General features: G+C 36.7%; 1 protein-coding gene across 1 annotated transcript in view; it reads right to left on the minus strand.

Moving 5' to 3' along the window:
* Positions 1-21,037, minus strand: part of LOC145998937 (uncharacterized) — a 128,734-nt gene that overhangs the window by 72,405 nt on the left and 35,292 nt on the right. The window contains exons 2-3 of the mRNA XM_083135738.1: positions 8,089-8,200; positions 1,268-1,475 (exon numbers count right to left, since the gene is read on the minus strand). The gene's annotated coding sequence lies outside the window, so the exon portion shown is untranslated. The remainder of the gene's footprint in view (positions 1-1,267; positions 1,476-8,088; positions 8,201-21,037) is intronic.

Consider the following 21,037-nt stretch of genomic DNA (forward strand, 5'->3'; position numbering starts at 1 on the left):
AAATGATGAAACAGTCCCAATTGTTTTGCTCTTTTAAGTAGTAAATCAAATCAGAAAAGTTGACATATCTATACTGTTGTTTTAAACACATTGTGTACAGGCAATAGGCCTGTACAACTACTGTTCAAGAATACTGGTGACAGGCATAGTCCAGTCTTCATTATGAATTCGTATTGCAAATTAATGTCAGGTTATATTCTCACTATGTCTCTTGTGCACGTGTATTGTAACCACTTCTTTCAAATTCCAACCTCTAGATGGCCATGTGTACGGTTTTAATCGCTGCGGAGTTTTACTTGTATTCGTGTTGAAGTATCTTTCACTTTTAATTATGCTCTTGAGAATGTCACTAAAAATGTAGATGCAGATCATATGGTGGAAATCTTCGAGGATTCCACTTTGGCTTTGGAAGTTAGTAATGATTTTGATTCTCAAGAGGAAAGTGTTTTTTTTTTTTTTTTTTAGAATTTAGGTATTTTTTCTTGATGAAAATATTCTTTAACTAAAGTTTATTACAATATATTACGTTGTGTAACATATTACACACACATACATATCTGTGGAAACAAGATGATGTGTAGATTTCAGTTTTGGTAAATACTTACAGCTTAGGAGGAAACGTTTGTACGACAGCTTAGGAGGAAACGTTTGTATGATTGAAAAGAAACTTTCTGTTTAGCTAATTTTAGAAACTATGCATATGCATGTGTGTTTGTGTAAATTTGGTGTCTTCTAATTAAACTTCACGTATAGATTAAAAAACGCACTTTAACTAAATCATAGCAAGATTCATTACTATGAAAGGAAAATAAAGTATGTTCACTCAGCATACACAAGTATTCCATGGGTAGCTTTCACTGGAGATTCATAATGCCTAATTTAAAAAAGTAATGTTGGTTGCAGGAAAGGAATTTATATTCCCACTCCAACAAATTATTCAAATTCAATGTAATGTTTATGAATTCCCTTTCCCTTAACCCAATTTATTTTATTGCATGTACATACACAAGAAAGACTACAATATATATATATTTTTTTTACCAAGCGTAACACTCCAAATCAAAAGTAATCATGTACATATGAAATTGGAAAAGCATTAAATAACATTATAGGAATGATTAAGCATCTGATGGTATTTAAATTCCAGTAATGCACAGATTCTGTTATTGATCAACAGAACCATGAACACAACAGAATAAAATACACTCCTATATCTTCTCCAATGACAAATTTAATTAATTTATCCAAAATGTTATGGTTAACTTACTTGATGATATCCTGATGCCTAGTCAATGTTGAAAGCTCTCCACCTATTCTACTAGTTAATGTATACAAGTCTTCCGTTTGAGTCTTCTATCTTCAGGAGTACAGCAGCAGCATTATGTACATCACAAGTTTATGTTTTTTTTAAAATTATGTGAGTTCTTTTATTCTATTCCCTCTTGCTGCAAGCTTGCTTCAAATTACTGTTCAATCTGCAAATAACCATGGAGGAGAAAGTGCTGAAGTTCTAATGAACCCTTATGTCATGACAGTTAATTATAATAATTAGTGTACAGGGGAAGATGTTATAAACAAGACCCATTCATTACTTGCACACACTGAAACTTGATTGTGTTTCCCACCAGAATAAGGTTACCATATTTTGAAGGGGTGTAAACTGGTTATTCTACTCCTCTATTGGATTCCTGTTGATGCTCTTCTGCACACAATACACAAATTGTGAAACTATGAAAAATAGGGATTTCAAATTCTTTTCACAAACTAAAATTAAGTTTAGCATTTTCCACACACATCTGAACTATTCAACCAATCATATTGACAGGATTGAGCAAATTATGAGGAATTAACGTTACAGTGCCACTTATTGCCATGTAAGTTACATTTCTTTTCTGGTCTGATGACAATCAATAACACAGGCACTTATGGACAAGCACTGACCAGCATGTAAGAAAGAGTTGGTGCCTATCACTCGCATTTCATTCTTCGAAGTTTCTCATACATTAAGTGTTTACAAAATGTATCCCCTTGGATGCACTCACATCATTTTATTAACTTGACGATATGTATAAAAAAATGCCTGAATGGTAACAATAAAAAGGCTTGGGGACATTTTCATATCCCCATAGCAATAAAAACTGAACTAGGACAGAAAGAAAGAATTGTTCAGACTAAATTGAGGCATCTTGTAGCTTTACTGGAAAACTGTTTCAAATCACAAATAACAGTTAAGGACAAACCTAAAGAAACCTTATCTTGCTCACAGTCTGAGACATATGGACACATGTCCCATTGAAGTTGACAATTCTTGTAAAGTCACCTGCATAGACATGTGGTGGCCTTACGCCTCTTCTATACTTTGTAGGCTATCTGGAGGCAACAAATACAATATTTTCCATTGTCAATCAAATTTTGGGTTTGTGCATGGGATACAGTACGAAACTTTTACGACAATTTTACATGTGCCATTGTTTAGGTTTCATCCTGAATTATGCAACGTTTCTCCATTTTCAGTGATCCATTATATTTGGAAAGCATAACGACTCAGTACGGATGCAGCCAACTTATAGCCAAGTTATGTAATTCAAATTAAATTGCTGTCATAATTAATTTAATAAAAAAGTTTGTGACCCTCTTTGAATTCCTTAACTTCTTCATAGCGTAAAGTAAAATTACACTGAAAATGTCACTGTTCATTTTAATCAAATAATAAAAGCAGGTAGACATAAACATTCTTGTACACTTTACAAACAAATGCTGTTATGTGGAGGTTTACCAACATAATATGAAGTTCCCAGGCCTGCTTACGAGCCTGTGCAAGAATGAATGTAGCAGAGATAAGAAACATGCTTCATGTTAGATTGTCCTACCACTAGATTAAGCATTTCTGAATTGAATAACCACCTTTGCTCAAGTCCATGATTAAGTTCTCTCTGTTTTTATTAGGACTACGTTGATACCAGTATCTTACAGATTCAGATACAGATACTTGTATTTTTGTTATTTAGCTCTGCTCTTCTGAAATTTTCAGCTAATCACGACTAATTCGTTTTGATAACACTGGTCAACAATGAAAATGCTTCGGAGACAAAAGTAACAAATTCTTACTAATTCTCACGAATATGATATTAGTTTTTGAAGATTGGTTCGAGTTTAGAAGAAATACATTATTGCCGGATGTGCTCCGGCATGCAAAATAAGGGTTCGTGACAACAGCGGCTGTCTGCGTATTTCAATAACCATACATTATTTGACGGTTAGCTTTATCACTATCCTTATCACTAGCATGTGATCACTGACCGAGAATCATTAACTACATCACGCTTCAGTTTGTATTGAAGATTTTGCCAGGGGAAACTTGTTGTTACGTGTTCCTGCATAGTTCCAATTTGAACTATCAGACATGGTCGGGGCGAAATTTTGTGTATGTTTGTGGTGGATTTTTTTTTTTTATATAGTATTATGACTGTACTGGCCAGAAACTTGTCGTGTAAGTGTGTTGATGTGGTGAGATATTGGATGAGTGTGTGGGGTTATTTCTTTTTATCGTTATATGACTGTACTGTCCACAAATATGTCGCGTAAATGCGTTAACAGTGCAGACAATTTTTCTTATGTTTGCAGCGAAATAACATTTGTCGATCAAAAAAGAAATTTCACGCCAATCATAAAGAAAGCCTACCACTTGTACTTTGGTTGTAAAGTGGGAGATATGGACAAGTGGGCACCACACATTTGTTGTAATACGTGTTCGACAAACTTGCGGGACTGGCTACATGGAAAAAGACCATGCATGCCGTTTGCAGTTCCCAACGATATGGAAAGAACCGACAGATCATACTTCAACTGCTATTTTTGCTTGGTTCCTCCAATTAAAGGCATCTCTAGAAAGAAAAAGTGGACTATCACTTATCCCAATATTCCTTCAGCTATTCGTTCTGTGCCACATTCTGAAGAATTACCTGTTCCACAACCTACTACATTGTACTCCAGTGATTCATCCGACGAAGAGCAAGAGGCGGCCAAACTCTTAACAGGAATGCCAAAACCTGTTGCAGATTCCTCGTCATTCATCGATCCTGACTTCACAGCCAACATATCATCATCTAATCGCCATCTGATCACTAAACATGAATTAAATGACCTTGTGAGGGACCTGGGGTTGTCAAAAAGTGGCACAGAACTACTGGCATCCAGACTCAAGCAGTGGGGAGCTCTTGCTGAAGATGTTAAAGTATACGTATTTCGGACACGTCAGAAACCCCTGGAAGAGTACCTTTCCAGTGGAAGGTGGCGTAGTATGTTGTAAAAATGTGACTGGTCTTATGAGTAAACTTAACATAGAACATAATCCCGATGAATGGTGACTGTCCATAGACGCATCAAAACTTAAGTCTGAAAGCTGTGTTAGTGAACAATGAAAATGTGTTGCCATCAATCCCAATCGGTTATGCAGTGCACTTGAAGGAGACATATGCTAACGTGGAAAACCTGCTGAAAACCATAAATTATAACGAATACAGTTGGAATATTTGTGGCGACTTCAAAGTTCTAGCCATACTTCTTGGCCTGCAGCTCGGCTACACAAAATACTGCTGCTTTTTTTGCGAGTGGGATAGCCGTGATAAGGTTTCCCACTACTTAAGTAAAGACTGGCCACTCTGTAAATCTTTGGAGTCAGGAACAGGATAGCTCCCAGCAGGGTTTTACTTCCTCCTTTACATATTAAACTAGGTTTAATCAAGAACTTCGTTAAAGGTATGAACCAAGCCAGTAATGCATTCAAGTATAATCTGCGTAAATTTCCACGAATTAGCGAAACTAAAATCAGGGAGGAAATATTTATTGGCCCTCAGACTAGAGAACTCCTCAATGATCCTGAATTTGACGCACTGTTAGAAGATGAGAAGATTGCATGGGACTTTTTCCGAAACGTGGTGACAAATTTTTTGGGAAACGTGCGGACTCAGAATTATAAGGAACTAATGGAGCACCTAATATCTTCCTACCAAGCAATGGGGTGTCATATGTCACTAAAAATACATATGTTACACTCCCACACAAACTTCTTTCCAGGAAATGGCAGAGCACTCAGCGATGAACATGGGGAACATTTCCACCAAGTTATATCTACAATGGAGAAACGATATCAGGGCCACTGGAGCAAGTCTATGCTTGCTGTATTGTTGGACAATCGCCAGATATATTCCAGAACCACAATACAAGCGACAAGCAAAGAGGCACCGTTTGTAATATACATGTAAATAATGTTTTTACAACTTCCATTTTTTACACGTGTTAATTTCCTATTAACACCACATAACACATATTTATTTCGATTACACTTAAACTCGAACCAATTCAGCATTTTTATTATTATTTTCGTATTCAGCACCCTCAATTCCATAAGGACATGTACTTTTCATTTCAGAAGCATGAAAAAAGTTAAAATTTGTTGTCCCGTGTAATATGAGTATCAGCACAAGCTATTTTTGCAAGTCCCACAATACGGGGATAAGCCCCTTAACGAAACTAAACTGAGCACAGAACCTTAACAAGAAAATAAAATGTGTGTGTTAAAAGTTTCCTAAATCAACTGCTAAAACTAGTACTGTCACACGTTATTAGCAACTGAAGCTATACTGATGAAAACATTCTCTCGGGCTATCGACCAATTTGTCGCCAGGAAAGCTTGAAGATTTTTGAAACTAGACTGTCTGAGAAAAATCTCCACAATCTAGTTAAGAGCTGAGGGCTGCAAAGGGGCACGTGGACAAAGCACAACCCTACAACAAATGTTTGTACTCTGGCTTAGGGGTTCAGGCACCAGAGCCTCATTAATCTGTAAGCAGCAGATACCAGGGTGTACTATGGGGAAATGAGATTGGCATTTGGATGCCTTCTCATGTCACCCCTCACAATGCGGATGAGTGATGATTAGGTGAAATTACACACACACTGCCAAAAAAGGGTAAGGTTGAGACTCAAACCCAGGATCTTAAGTGGTGAGACAAAGTATGAGGGTTGGGGAGTAAGTCATGGCAACCCAGTAATATTTTAATTATATGCAAAGGTGGACGGAAAACATAGACTGCGGGAGGAAGCCTGACACCAGTTCTTTACCCGCTGGTCAAGAGATGGCTCTGTGTGTTGCACTGGATGAGGCATGGGGTGTTGGGAAAATAGTTGTGAGTCAGTCGTGGTGTAAGATGGAAGTGACCAGATTGGAATAGCGATCGTGTGGCCGTTCTCCGGGGGTGATTGTGGCATATGACACAAGGGGAGTACTTGTTTGTCACTTCGTTCCTCATGGCCCCACAGTCAGATCAGAGTATTACAAATTGCACTTCCTGCAGCGACATCTACAACGTGCCATTAGGGAGTAGCGTCCAGATCTACGCATAATGCAATCATACTCCACGATAATGTAAGGCCACATAAGGCAGCTTGTGTACAGGACCTTATGCGCTGATGGGGATGGGAAGAGTTGCAGCACCCAACGTATTCACCGGACTTTCACCGTATGATTTTGACCTCATTCCCAAGGTGAAGGAACCACTGTGTGGTACACAATATATGACCCACATGGACATTGAAAATGCTGTGCGACGACACATGACCCACTTCAGGCATGGTGCAAAGGATGGTGCTGCCGATGGTATTCAACATCTTCCACACCGATGGCAGCATGCTGTGGACAATGCGGGAGATTATTTCGAAGGTTTGTCATAATCAGACAAGTTTTTGTACCATGAGCATGTGTATGTCACAGGGTTGCTTGGGTTTTCTTTCATGATTCCTACCACCAAAATATCCATAATGGATACTCTTTCAGTTGTATATAACAAATTTTTCATACATCCTTCGACTGTCGAAATATTACTGGGTTGCCATGACTTACTCCCCAACCGTCGTATATAACCCAACGTGCTCAGCCACCAAACTGGCAGATCACAATATCTGAACATTGTAACAATCAAGAGTATTTATAAAACTGAACATGCAAGTATTCCAGTTATATCTTTAAATATTCATAAATTTATATAAAACATAATGAGTACAGTAAAGTAACTGCCATTTAATAACAAAATGCTTAACTAGAAAATATAGGTCAGCACTGATATCAGCTCTGCCTATTTTTATGGTTTGTCAAATCAAAATGATTTCATTGATTGATATGTTCTTTTAAGTCCACTTTATGTACATTGGATAATCGGGACTGAAGCTATAGTTTAAAGTTGGATCCAAACAATTGGTCCAACTGTTTCCAACGGGTATCGAAACCAGAACCACTTGATTACAAGGTGACGATGTTACCATTACGCCACCGGGAAGGCCCGTATAAAATGTCATATGGCCAACTGATTGTAGTGTACATTATGGAAGTGATGACAAGCAATGAAGAATGAAACCAACATTGTGGGTAGACTCTAAATTATTATTTTCTTCTTAAAGATGAAATCATGGGATTATGTCATTATTTCAGGTGAACGGTTATTCTGTTGTCCTTAAGTTTAGTCCACTGATCCTTGATATCAGTAGTAAACTATTCCCATGAAAATAATACAGACATTTGAAGGAAGTGCGAAAAATCACTTTAGTTTGCTTTCTCTATCCTTGTCAGCACATAACAGAAGCTTCTGCATAAACCTGCACAGAATAACTGTGGTATATTTCCCACTGTTCATTTCCACCCAACAAAGAAAAGATGCAGCGATTACTTTTTCTTTACAAGCAGAAAATATTTTCTCCACTCTCCTCAAGGAACAAATATAATTTTAAAAATTGAACAGGGTGTTAAGTTCATTTATTTATTTATTTATTATTAATTGTCTCAAGTTTATTCCAAATGATAATACAACTGGACTAGAGTATCTTTGGCTTGCCAAAGACATGAGCATGTTCCAAACGAAGTTCATTTAGTATTCACATGCAGGTCTTGTTTCTAAGGAAGTAAAAACATAACTTCCTCCCAATGTTTTATTGTATTATTGTTCAGATTGTATTATATACCAGATTAGAGCAGCAATACAAAGAAGAGAAAACTATCATGGAAAAAGAAATCAGTGAATAGAATTCAAATATTACCTTGCTACACACAATACTTAATTCTTCATCCAATATTCAGACTAGTAGAAGAGATTTGACACTAGATGGTAATCTTCTTCACACAACGACCTGGATCAATTCTTCTTCATGTCTGTTGGGGTAGATATGAAGGATGTCTTACAATATGCACAATGGAAGAAATACAGATACATTCACACTTTTCTGTACAAAAATTCTAGCTACATTCAAGATGATGTGTGTTACTATGGGAGCACTTCAAAATAAATTCATGTGCTGAACTCTCGATATTTTTAATGTTGATACGAGCAATCTACTTGCCTCAAATATTAATAACGAAGAGTTACACTGTAGACTAATGATTATCTGACGAAAAAGGAAGCAGAAGCTACGACCTATCCAGCAATATAGCCAATTCTTCACCTTTTTCTTCTTTTTTAGAAAGCAGGCAGATATTTATTACGGTATTAAAAAATTAAGTTGCCTTAAGCTTTTAAAAAATGCACAAATAAAGTGTGTCCCAAAAGAAATACACAGGATTTAATTTAAGAAAGAAACATTTTATGTATTTATTAGTTAGCAAAGTTATTACATTGTCTGAAAGGGTAAACGTTGCCATTAAATGTGGAAATGTCCTTCATGACGCATTTGACACACTTGAATTCTTTTGACAAAATTCTGAATCACTTTTTCGCCTAACTGCAGCTCAATTCCATTCATAACTCTTGGAATTTCTGCTTTCAATTCTGGATTCATTCTTACTTTCGCAGCATAAACTTTGGATTTAATGAATCACCAGAGGAAAAATATTGCCTGGTGTGAGGTCACACAGTTGTTTCATTTGTGACGCTTGTCCTACTGAAAATGTCAGGTAATTTGACCAGTCTCTGTACTTGTAATGGATTTTAACGATCGTCACACATCGTGTAGCACTCGATATTGACTAACCTCAATGTTATTACTACAACATGTGACCTCGCAGAACAACTTTACAAATTGTTACCAAAAATGAAGTTGGGAAAGGTGACACAACAGTGTCTACGTGGCAAAAGGGAAGGGGGAATCAGGGATAACCCCTGGCAACAAAAGTAAATTTTAATTATTACCAGGGATGTTGCAATCATCCTACCCTTTTTGGCACTTTACATGTAAATATGATAATTTAGTTTTGATATTTTGTTTGTACAAAACTAAATATGTTATATAACTAAAAATAATAATTACTCATGCATATGTGAAAACATGACCTGCGAAACTTCAGTAAAGCCATTGAAGCTTAAGAAACACATTTTTTTGTGTGAGCAAATGAGTAACCTATTGCGTAGCTTTGTCTCATATTGTATTTCTAGTTATTTCTCAATTAATGTTAATTTATCTCCTCTCAAAAGAGAATAAATTTCCTTGCAAATATATTTCCTGTGTACACTTGAATCCTTCCAAAAAGTAGTACATTTTCAAGTGGTTCTTTATTCATAAATTCAAGTAATTCGGTTACATAGCTTGTTTCTCGATAAATAGCATACCTAGGAATAGTTGGCAACACTACTTTCTTTTGCTACAGCATAAGATTCTTTCTTTAATGATGAACTACAAAGGCAGAGGTCCCAGTTTCGAATGCCGGTCTGAGCAAGGTGTTCTTTCTGACTGTCCCTTCATCAATTTTGTCATGTCATCACTCATCCTCATCCTTGCGATTAGCCAAAGCAAAGTAAAATAAATCACATCAATCAATCAATGATAAACTATGGGACAATTTTCAACCAAGGATTGATTGTAGGTACAGAGAAGCAATACTTTTAGAATTTTTCTATTCACTTCAGTTTAATGGGGTTGCCGCTAATTTAATAGGGAATTTCATCTAAACTACCTTTATTTGAAACTGCTACATTTCAGAGGTACAACAGCCTCCTCCTTCAGGCAATTTTAGGCATGCGTCACTACCATGCCGCATCAAGTTTATCTTTCAAGGAAAAGGTTTTGCGTGTTGGAATGAAGGTAGAAAATTTGATAAAACTTGTTCCCATATTAAAAAATATATCCTTATCCCATGGGAGCATCAGCTGATGACAGCACGTTTGGCAGGGTGTTTTGATTTTATAGTCTTAATTGTTTTAACCTGTTTTTATAATTCTAGTTTTTGGACTTTTAACCACTTATTTTCTAAGAGTTACCTACGTTTCGGAGGCTGAATCTGCCTCCATCTTCAGGGTAGCGTGTAGTCTGTTAGATCATATAAATGGTTGCCTTGGAAGATTATTCTTGGTGGCCTAGGCTCCACCACGTCTGTCTGTCACAAGGACCTCTATATACATAAAGTTGCCAGGTAGGATTATCAGTGGCCCAGGCTCCACTTCGTCAGATGACCACATCAAGGTCACGATCCACATGTCATACATTTACCCACAGAACACAACACTAAAAAATAGTGAACACATTGTACAAAAATACAAACTACAAAAATCATACACAACAACGGGACCAGGGTACACAAATCGGACACTATCTCTCCACACACATAAGATCTCATGCATAGTCTCTATAGACTATTCATATACATTGCACACCAACCCCACTTTACGTCAACATGCAATCTGGGCCATCCAGTCCCCGGGGATCAAGGTGGAAACCTAAGGGTGCCACACGGAGCCTTGATCGTGACCTTGACGTGGTCATCTGCCGAAGTCGAGCCTGGGCCACTGATAATCCTACTTGGCAAATGTATGTATATAGAGGTCCTTGTGATCGACAGACGTGGTGGAGCCTAGGCTACCATTAATAATAGACTACATGCTACCCTGAAGACGGAGGCAGAGTCAGCCTCCGAAATGTAGGTAAATCTCCTTTAAAAAATAACAGTAGTCTAAAGTCCAAAAACTAGAATGAACAAATCACCACTGATTAGCTACAAAGAAGAACTGTTTTTGTAAATTTTAGTGAACAATGACAAGGGGGTAAGGATATTTTTTTTTTAATATGGGAACAAGCTTTATGAAACTTTCTACCTTCATTCCAACACGCAAAAACCATTTCCTTGAAAGATAAACTTGATGTGGCATAGTGACACATGCCTAAAATTGCCTGAGAAAGAGGCAGACGTACCTCCGAAACGTAGCAGTTTCAAAGAAGGAGACTCAGAATATCGTAAATAATGACCTTTTATTTGATATTTTTATTGTGTTTTCATAATAGAAATATTTGTCAACTGAGTAATTCGCACAATACCAATTATGAATATAAACTACCCTGTAACAGGATGGAATGTCAACATAGTGCTTCCTCTGAAAGCTCTACGCCATTCTATCCAATCCGATTAAAACAAGCCATTCTATCCAATCCGATTAAAACAAACAAACTCTCTCTGACCAATAGTTATAATTTTATGACTGTTTGCGAGAACAATCCAACATTCTTATTGTGTTGTAATTCGTGTCTAATCCTCATATGTAGTTCAGAAAAATGACATTTTAATTGTTGTTGAGACACACAAGTCCTTCAAGTCCTTCACACCAGCTTACAGGTAGTGGTCCATATATGGAAAGGGCTTATACTGATAGAACTAATCATGGAACCTGCAAGGTGTTTCCCATTCTTATTCAATGTTTTGATTGTAAAGCAGTGGGCACAGTTAACAAAGTTAGTGAACTCAAAAAACACCCCAAATGGAACTTCTAGAACTATTGTTATGTTTGTTGCTCCATATTTGTCATTCCACGTCATAATGCAAATGTTCAGAGAGTACTTTTATTAATATCAGCACAGCAGAAAAAAAATTTCAGTCTGTAAAAACGTTGGGTACTAGTCCAGTATACTTTCATAAAGTTTGAATGTTCAGTGTTTCATAGTATATTTTGACAAACTGATGAGAAAAATTGACTCTTCAAAGAAAGAGTTAAAACTAAACATGTGTAGTAACAAGTGCATTGTTTAGTACTAATTACAAGTTTAGAAATTTTGCATTTAAAATCAGTCATATTCCTTTAAAACTGCAAATTTGTATTTTACGTTACTTTTTAATGTGTCCTAGAATATTATTTACTGCAAATGTTTTAGGTCCTATATTTTGGGACAGCATGATCTACTATTCCCTCATAACGATCTGGTAAACCTATGTACATGGCAAAAGGAACAGATGCTCTATTCATTGGGTTTGGGAAGTTCTACCTCATGCAATTTATTTCCCTGACTTGGCCCCTTCAAACTACCACCTGTTCCAGTTCATGAAGCATGGTTGAATTTATAGACTAAACAGCAGTCATTCTATCACCATGTACACCTAATTCACCGTTTATAAGATGATGCAAATATGCTGAAGAAAATTATGATTTACACACAACAATTTAGACTGAATTACCAAATTCAGAGTGTAATGCAACCTCCATGGTTATTTATCTTTATTTACATAATGGAGAAAACATTAAAAAGTGAGGACCTCCTTGTAGTTACTATATACAGGTGTGGGACTGAAAGTGGAATATCTATGTAGTTTGACCAAGAACGTATGAAGCCCTACCTCTACACCCTCCATGTACCTTCATGGCACATTGCAATGTGCCGGCTTCCAAATCACGTGAAAAAAAAAAGTCTAGATGATAGTTTGATATCCCACCTGGATACTTGCATATTGTATTTTTCAACAAAGGCTCACTATAACTTAACAGTTACAGATATGTTTGTATATATTATTCATGGAATAAGCAGTACTATGAAAGATAAGAGGTCAGTGCCACATATACACATTCTGGAACTTAAAGCTGGGACCTTCAGTGCTGAGATTGCAAGTTGAAAGCACAAGGAGAAATTTTAACATGAAAAACAAAGTGAGACAATTGTGCATTGACAGGATTAGCCTTCCTTTAACTGGTTTGTAAGTTTATCATGTTACTCTTTAGTGAACCCCCAACAACTCCTTTCTCTTGAGAGCTTACTTGTTCAATTTCTGGTGGGATCACAATTTATGGTGCAGAGCCCACCTACATTGCCGGACCAGTTCCAATTAACCTATCTGAGCACACACAGTGAACTAAAAATAAAACAAAGAAATAGTGGTGTGATACTTCTTAGAGAAGAGTATCTAGTCAGTTTTGCAATACAGAAGTCTGTTTGTACCAATGACATTTGAAAGGTTTTCTATGGAGTTTTGAATGATTGAATTTGGTTATTTGATGTTGCTTTTCTGCCAATTTTTGGTTAATTGTGATGATTACGAGTGGTGATATGATGAAATTGATGAAGGAATTCTCAAAAATAACACTCATGTCCAGGCTGGGACTCAAATGCAAGACACTGTTGTTATAGTATGCTATGCTAACCACTCTAATACGGAGACCAGCAAGTTTAACTTTGAATATCTAACAGAAATAGACATTTTACACGTGTTGGTGGTTTCAGTGAGTTTCATAATATTTTAGATCATAAAAAACTATTTAGTAGATGGGCTGAGCACTTGAAATAATTTATATTGCCATATTTGCAAATGTCAACTTTTCAAAATATTGTATCTTCACATCTGCTAGTTACCAAGATATTGACATAACACTTTAGATTGATTGTTGCCTCACTTTAAGAGGCACAGATTGAAATAATTTATATTGCATTGAGCTTCACTATGATAGATCATAATACAGCATGTCCGAAATGGGACTGACGTTTTTTAAAAGTGTGTGGTTTTAATATGGGCAGCGATAGGGAAGAAAGAAAACATACATAAGTTTTTGTTCATCAAATTTTCATAGTGTACGACTACCAGTGACTGCGCTAGTATCACCGAAACAAAAAATGGCGTCGGTACTCGAAAAGGCACAATGCGTGTGGTGGTTTGCAGAGACAAAAAGTGTTCAAGTGCAATGAAACTTCCGACGTGTTTACCACAAGGATCCTCCATCATGCAACAGTATCCAGGTGTGGAAGGAACATTTTTTTTTCGACATGGAGTGTAGTGAAACTTCACAGTAGTGGTAAATCACGTTGTCAGACTACGGCGAGCAGGCAGCTGGGAATTCCAAGGCCAACTGTGCATGATGTGGTACATAAACGATTACGTTTGCGCACATGTAAGTTGCAATTGTTGCAAGAAATTAAGTCTAACGACAAGCCAAAAAGATTAGAATTTGCCAGTGAAATTCTAGACAAGATTGATAATGACCATAATTTTCTATCGAACATTTTTTCTCAGATGAAGCAACTTTTCACTTGTCTGGCTGTGGTAACAGACACAATGTTAGGATATGGGGATCTGAGAATCCGCATGCGTATGTGGAACATTCCCGAGACAGTCCAAAATTGAATGTTTGGTGCACTTCAACACTTAATGAAGTTATAGGTCCCTTTTTTTCATTGAGCAAACCATAACAGGAAATGTGTTCCTAGACATGCTTCAAAACTTTGCAGTTCCCCAATTACAACATTTGCAACCTCAAGTGATTTTCCAATTGGATGGTGCCCCGGCACATTGGAGCCTACGAGTGAGGGAGTATCTTGATACGGAATTTCCGGAATGTAGGATAGGCCATGATGGGCCAATTAGGTGGCCACCACGCTCCCCTGATGTAACCCCTCTGGACTTTTTTCTGTGGGGGTATGTGAAAGACTGTGTATTCCGGTGAAAAGGTCCGTAACCTTGATGAACTGATGACCCATATTAGGAATGCGATTGCTTCTGTCACTCCTCAGATGTTACAGAATATGTGGAGAGAGATTGAATTCATGCTGGATATTCTCCCGAGTCACAAATTGAGCTCACGTGGAGTTATACTGAGTTACAATGACTTGTAAGTAATACCAATAAATCTTTTTGAGTTTCCCTTCAAAATGTATGTTTTATCTCTAACCATATTAAAACCACACACTTTTAAAAACAGTCAGTCCCATTCCGGACACCCTGTATATGTTGCATTGAGCTTCACTATGATAGATCAATCGGTTCACCAAAGCTGTATGAATGAATGAATTAAAATTTTTGGGTGCGTCAGCACTTTAGGCGATTTTGCACCCTTCAATATATTCGTGGAAATATCCCTTACCTAAAATTCTGCCTTGAGAAATTAAAACGAGTGTTCTAAAAAAAAAACTAGGGAAAAATTAAATGTGCAAGGTAAAAAGACCTGCAAGACAACACATTAACAAGTCTGAAAAAACTAAAAGCTTCATCACAGACAGTGAGAGAGACCAGCTCTTTGCTAAAAGCTAAATTACTTTGATAAAATAGTTATTATTGCCCAATAGGGACGACAAACAGCTGGAAAGGTTAAAAGTCTGCCAGAGGTAAGCAAGATCGGCAAATTTAACAAGAATATGCTGAAGTCTGTATCTCTAGCAGCCAATTAGTTTCCACTAGTTGAAACCGATGATAAAGACATGATCAGAGCATTAGAGTACTCTTATTTTTTCAACTAAGCTGCTGGCTTAATCAAGATTTATTATTTTTGTTGGCAATCGTGTTGTAATAAAGGGGACTGAGAATTGCTCTAGTGCATTGGGAGTTGTTGCTCTTCAGAACATTAGTTATGAAGTTCTGGCTGCTAGCACATGCAGTGTAATGTAGGCATGGTTCATGGGGTACGATGGTTTGGTTGTTCTGGATCGATTTCCAGATTCTGCAAATGAAAAAGGCAGACATCTAAAAAAAAAAACACCTTTTTAACTTTTCAACTCTTTGTTACAGAGCTGACTGAAAATACAATCGACAGCTGTCAGAAGTTCCAACAATAGACATATGTAGCCAAATTCAAATCATACGAAGGAGAAAATAAGTTATATCAAATTTGAATGGAAAAACAAGAAATGGGACAAAGAGGCTTCCTGAAAGCATTCTGCGGACAGTGAATTCATTGGCAACTTTAGTTCTAGATTTATTTCAACTTCATGTTTATCTCCATTGTTATGATTAACACATAATCAGTATATTTACATTCCACATATCCATTCGGTAGCATGACTGGTGGATGTCAGAGCAGTTTAGATTTTCCAATTATAGGGGAAATGAGCAGGACCCCTTGAAGAAAAGGTATTTCATTGTCATATTTCAGGTTCATCTAACACCACTGTTCTGACAATGAAAAATGCCAGAAGAATACAAATTTAATCCTAATTCAAGTGAATTCATCATGTACCTGTTTGCTTACTTATAATTTGGATATCCATAAATAATAATAATTACCCATGTTACAACAGCCCATGCGGACCAAGGCCTAGCTACCGACTGCAGGCCTACTCCCACATGCCTCAGATGATGTGGGCAATCATCCAACCAGTTACAGGATGACATGTGGTCACAATGACAATCCCCCCAGCCAATATTGTAGGATCCCATGACCTGGTTACACTACTCATTCGTAGCTCCCAATTTCCTCATGATGGTGGGTGGCCACAGCATGAAATCTCAGCAGAAAAGTTGTTACGCTTCAACCCAGATGACTCGAACCAGTATGGTTCCTGTAGCCAGAGCCCAAAGCATGACACCTCAGACTGCATGGACACGGTACTGAGCAGGACAGAATTTTTCAATATATCTACACATGCTACACAGCAAAATAAAGTATCTTCACCATTATTTTTTTTTTTTAAAAAAAAAAGAAGGGCTGCATTCAGGACAGAACGGTCCTTGTGAATCTTGGAATCCTATTGGATATGTCAAGTCCAGCCACACAATAGGGTCATGTAAATGAAAAATAACTTTCAGCACACAAAATTCACTGTATGAAGATCCCTGATATTTCACGATTGTGTTCATATTTCAAATTTAGGATAACGTTTTGCAATCCTTTCATCAACATATTACCGTAAAAATCTCCTACTTTGTAAATATTAAGTAAAATCTACATTGTGAATATCACAATTTCCATACTAGTCTGTGCCGAAAACATCTTATGGAGTGCATAAAAAAAGAAAGTGAACTAAAAGCAGTGTGTCAAGTGGACTTAGGCATATTTGGTATCAAGTGGGTGCACAGAAAGGAAAGATTTACGAGAACAATTTACAGCAACCTCACAAGTTACAGAAGTTCCTTAACAATATGTACATGTATCTGGACATATCTTGAGGCCCATGGAAGACTTTTTCCAATATCAACTGTTGAAAGAACTGTGGTATGTGATGTTTTATTTTACTGCACAATTATTTCAGACACCAATTCCTAACATGATAATACTGTTATACAAAGAAGTTTTGTGTTCTCAATACGTTTATCCACACCTCACAAGTTTCATTTTTAGTTTGTACACACATGTAAACATATGAAAACCTGCTGAAGTGCTCTCCTTCACTTCATAGCATGATAAAAGTGACCTTGGTACAGCAGGAAAATAGGGCCTTCTCGATACATATGTGCGATTTTGGGCGCACAGATTCTCTGCACTACGCCCAGGAGTGAGCATAATGAATGCCATTATGGACATCCAGAGAATCTCATGAAAAGGGTAGAAACAACATGATAATTGCATTATTCAACACTCGTATTCTGTGTTTACATGAAAATCAATAATGAATGCAGAATGTTCCCATTTTCGAATTTTTTTTTTTTTAAAAAAAAATACTTTCTGTTGAAGCATGAGTTGATGTACATGTTACCAGACTGTAAATGTATCAGGTCTGTCATTAGGAGATGCGAGGACCTGCAAGAACTAAACCCGCAAGGCCCTTATATTGCCATGTAATCAAGGGGTGCCAGGTTTGATATATGGTGGAGGCAAACAGAGCTTCAAATCCTATACTAAACTGTAGGTCATCCTGATTAGCCCATCTGCAGAAAAAATGGACGTAACTTAATCCCCCCCCCCCAAATTCAGCACAAGGATTTCCCATGAATCACAGATTAAATTTGACAGCATTTAGAAGACAAAGAAAAACAGCTTTTCCTAACTTTTTGAAGGTGCTAACACCCTTCGATAAAGAATTTATCCTGTGTGTGTATGTAGCTGAGCACTACATATGCATTCTTGCCTCCAACATTGTTTCCTGTCCTAAAACACAGTAAACACATTAGTACTGTGTAGAAGCAAGATCATGCAGAGAAGCTGATATGATGAAACCCCTGATTTTAACCCTTTCACTCAATTCAAGCATTGCTGCTTATAGCATTTTATACCTTTGCATTAGAGACTCAAGAATTATTCCGAGATATTCATATCCTGATGGTGATTCTTTCCTGCTTGTCAGTTGGATACTACAGATTTTGTAGTTCTCCAGCAGAAAAATACAAGTTGCAATGAAAAATGTAATGCATGGTTGCAAGCATCTGGGATAAAAATGTTGTTTCTTAAGGGTTTGTAGTCTTAATGAAACTTCAACGAAGCTCACAGCTACACCCTGGGTACGTGGTACGTGTATATTAATATATATATATAAATATGTTTTACTTTAAGCAAAGCATCCCCTCAGCCAATACAAGGCTTGAACATCCCCACCCAAAACTTACCACATCGAGCGAATATCTTTACATATTGGTATTGTGGAAGTATGGACATTTCATATGGTATATGAAAATTCCTTTAGGGAACACAAATACAATGAAGAGAAAACAACCTTGCTTTATATTTCACCTTTTGTGTAGCAAAATCTTAAATCATCAAAATCAAATTTTTACATTGATTTTTACATCACGTAACTTTCTTTCGATAATTTGGATTGATTGATTGGGTTCACTTTACTTCAGGAAATCGTGAAAACGTTGGGGTCAAAAACAAGAAATTCAAGCATGTTACAGACTGTATAAATTATTGTTTCACATCTTGTCGCAGCAGGCTGTGATCCACGTTTAAAACTTGGGTTTACTTTTCCAAGTGTATGCAAGCTGATTAGAAACTGAGCTGTATCGCTCAGCTGTGCCTCTCTCTTCTGTTCTAATGTAATGGCATTTGCACAAGAAATGGATGTTAAATAACAATGAAATGATAAGGGTCCGAGACTTTATAACATTTTTTTTTTTATTTGGCATCAGATCAAATACTGGGGAGATTTTTACATCTGATGAAAATCAGCCGAAATAGACTAACTTGATAAGGCGTATTTTGACATATTCTACCAATTTCACGTTTTTACAACACATTTCTTCAATTTTCTCATAAGACATATTTCTGTGTCGTAATCGTATTTTATAATTTATTCTACGTAGTTTATATTATTGATGGCAGAATAAGTAAATTATGGACAAAGAAATTAAAAGCAGATGCAGACTCTTCTTACCGAACAATAATATCCCCCCCTTTTCTTATCACGCGGACAATTGATAGCCATTTGAACATTATTGAGGAAAAACGTTCTCAGTCATTGTTGTGCGGGCACGAGAAATACCGAACAGGAAGTAAACAAGTTTCATTTGTTCTCATTTCTTTACCTTAGTTTTAGCTTCTCTCAAAAACTAATCAAAAGTAAAAATAACATTTAGTACATTACAGGACTTTATCACCAATCGAGTACGAGAGTTTCAAGATCACTTGTCATTTGAGCCAACTGCGTATCAGCGTGAGTGAGTAGAATGCAACAAACACGAACTTCAGCGGCCAGATTGTAAGTGCATTGTGGAATGGAAATGTATTTAGTATAACTTGTGCTGACAAAAAAAACTGTAGACTGTTTTTCAGATTCTATATACACAGTCAAAATCTACCTAAATGACATTTTACATATACTGTATTGTACAGTTTTATAGGACAAAGTACCGGACCACAGTAACAATATTATATAAATATTTCCGAAGTGCAAGGTTCTGTGCAGTGGCCCTGATCAGAATTATAATGACTTTTGGTTGCTTTTCTTCCACCTTCAGATGATTTGAAAAATAAATTCTGACCAGGTACAAATGTCCAGAAATGAAACTGTTTTCTACCATGTCATACATTTCGAAGAAAAAGCACTTCAATGCTATTTTTTACTTCCTCTTTCTCTACTCTGGAATTCAATGCACTGAGAAGCAATTATGTATCCTCCAACTTTCCACCTTTGCAATAAGAACCATCAAGGCACCCAAAATATTGATAATTATACTTCTGGTGAAGTTGTTGCACGTGTTTAATAGAACATAATCGTAGCAGTTTTCTAAAATGTATGTGTGTGTGATTCCTACTTTTCCAATGACATACTTTAAATTAGTAACCTAAAAAAAATATTCTCTGTAGAAAATTTACCTACATATGCCAGAATTGAATTCCATGTTTCGAACTTGGGAGTGTCTTACAAGCATTTTGACAGCTTTCAAAAACACCTCAGATTTGATTCTGGTTAAATTATCTTAGTTCAACTGCACGTTGTTTTTGCATATAAATAATATATAGCCTATATATATATTTAGCAAATTTAGTGTTTTTAAATATATAGATATATATATATATTTCAAAAACACATCAGATTTGATTCTGGTTAAATTATCTTAGTTCAACTGCATGTTGTTTTTGCATAGAAATAATATATAGCCTATATATACAGGGTGATTGGTAATTCGACCTATTCCTGGCTAGGAGTAATACTAGAGCACATTTGCAACAAATTTGACCCTATGCACCGGGGGTCGGAAATCAATGGGTTTCGAGTTATTGCAGTTTGTAGATTTTCGTGACATATTCCGACTTGCGACCAAAAAACTACTAATTGTGAAAAAACTACTACACCCTGGACACTTAATCGACATGTTGCTAACAGCTAACGAATGAGTGACTACTGGGGAAAAAAAATGCATGCCCAAAATTCCCATACCCACAGAAAAAAACAGCCATTGGAACACACGTCCTGAAGAAATTTGGAAATTATAGTTTAAATCGAAGAGGATTACTCAAAAAAATGGTAACACACTTAGCGTAAAAATTACGGAAAAAAACTTCCTTGTTTCATAAGCTCTAGAAAATGATACAAATGTTGTCAACTGGCACACGGGTTGGGGAAAAATCTGAATAAAAAGCGGAGAAGGCATGTTGTAGACTCCCATCATCTGACAAGAATTCTGTGGATCGACGAATCCAAATTCGACCGCGATGGGATTACG

The sequence above is a fragment of the Lepisma saccharinum genome, chromosome 14 (genome assembly GCF_977018435.1).
Source record: "Lepisma saccharinum chromosome 14, izLepSacc3.1, whole genome shotgun sequence".
NCBI lineage: Eukaryota > Metazoa > Arthropoda > Insecta > Zygentoma > Lepismatidae > Lepisma > Lepisma saccharinum.